This window comes from Pleurodeles waltl, chromosome 11, assembly GCF_031143425.1.
Source record: "Pleurodeles waltl isolate 20211129_DDA chromosome 11, aPleWal1.hap1.20221129, whole genome shotgun sequence".
Lineage (NCBI taxonomy): Eukaryota > Metazoa > Chordata > Amphibia > Caudata > Salamandridae > Pleurodeles > Pleurodeles waltl.
In genome coordinates, this window is record NC_090450.1 from 117,402,682 (window position 1) to 117,404,744 (window position 2,063).

The following is a 2,063-nucleotide window of genomic DNA, read 5'->3' on the forward strand; positions in this document are numbered from 1 at the left end:
ATCACATTTATTGAAAGAAAACAGAGGTATTTTTTGCAAAGTGACTACCTGTAGATTTTGGCCTCTAGCTCAGCCGGCACCTAGGGAAACCTACCAAACCTGTGCATTTTTGAAAACTAGAGACCTAGGGGAATCCAAGATGGGGTGACTTGTGGGGCTCTGACCAGGTTCTGTTACCCAGAATCCTTTGCAATCCTCACAATTTGGCTAAAAAAAAAGGTTTTCCTCACATTTCGGTGACAGAAAGTTCTGGAATCAGAGAGGAGCCACAAATTTCCTTCTACCCAGCGTTTCCCAAAGTCTCCTGATAAAAATGATACCTCACTTGTGTGGGTAGGCCTAGTGCCCGCGACAGGAAATGCCCCGAAACGCAACGTGGACACATCACATTTTTTGAAAGAAAACAGAGGTGTTTTTTCCAAAGTGACTACCGATAGATTTTGGCCTCTAGCTCAGCCGGCACCTAGGGAAACCTACCAAACCTGTGCATTTTAAAAAACTAGAGACCTAGGGGAATCCAACATGGGGTGACTTGTGGGGCTCTAACAAGGTTCTGTTACCCAGAATCCTTTGCAAACCTCACAATTTGGCTAAAAAAACATGTTTTCCTCACATTTCAGTGACAGAAAGTTCTTGAATCTGAGAGAAGCCACAAATTTACTCCCACCCATCGTTCCTCCAAGTCTCCCGATAAAAATTATACCTCACTTGTGTGGGTCGGCCTAGCGCCCGTGACAGGAAATGCCCCCACAACACAACGTGGACACATCACATTTATTGAAAGAAAACAGAGGTGTTTTTTGCAAAGTGCCTACCTGTAGATTTTGGCCCCTAGCTCAGCCGGCACCTAGGGAAACCTACCAAACCTATGTATTTTTGAAAACTAGAGACCAAGGGGAATCCAAGATGGGTTGACTTGTGGGCCTCTGACCAGGTTCTGTTACCCAGAATCCTTTGCAAACCTCACAATTTGGCTAAAAAAACATGTTTTCCTCACATTTCGGTGACAGAAAGTTCTGGAATCTGAGAGGAGCCACAAATTTCTTTCCACCCAGCGTTCCCCGAAGTCTCCCGATAAAAATGATACCTCACTTGTGTGGGTAGGCCTAGCGACCGCGACCGAAAACGCCCCAAAACACAACGTGGACACATCACATTTTTTGAAAGAAAACAGAGGTGTTTTTTGCAAAGTGCCAACCTGTAGATTTTGGCCTCTAGGTCAGCCGGCACCTAGGGAAACCTACCAAACCTGTGCATTTTTTTAAAACTAGAGACCTAGGGGAATCTAAGATGGGGTGGCTTGTGGGGCTCCGACCAGGTTCTGTTACCCAGAATCCTTTGCAAACCTCAAAATTTGGCTAAAAAAACACGTTTTCCTCACATTTTGGTAACAGAAAGTTCTGGAATCAGAGAGGAGCCACAAAAGTCCTTCCACCCAGCGTTCCCCCAAGTCTCCCGATAAAAATGATACCTCACTTGTGTGGGTAGGCCTAGCGCCCACGACAGGAAATGCCCCAAAACGCAACGTGGACACATCACATTTATTGAAAGAAAACAGAGGTGTTTTTTGCAAAGTGACTACCTGTAGATTTTGGCCTCTAGCTCAGCCGGCACCTAGGGAAACCTACCAAGCCTGTGCATTTTTGAAAACTAGAGACCTAGGGGAATCCAAGATGGGGTGACTTGTGGGGCTCTGACCAGGTTCTGTTACCCAGAATCCTTTGCAAACCTCACAATTTGGCTAACAAAGCATGTTTTCCTCACATTTCGGTGACAGAAAGTTCTTGAATCTGAGAGGAGCCACATATTTCCTTCCACCCAGCGTTCCCCCAAGTCTCCGGATAAAAATGATACCTCACTTGTGTGGGTAGGCCTAGTGCCCGCGAAAGGAAATGCCCCAAAACGCAACGTTGACACATCACATTTTTTTAAAGAAAACAGAGGTGTTTTTTGCAAAGTGACTACTGATAGATTTTGGCCTCTAGCTCAGCCGGCACCTAGGGAAAACTACCAAACCTGTGCATTTTAAAAAACTAGAGACCTAGGGGAATCCAACATGGGGT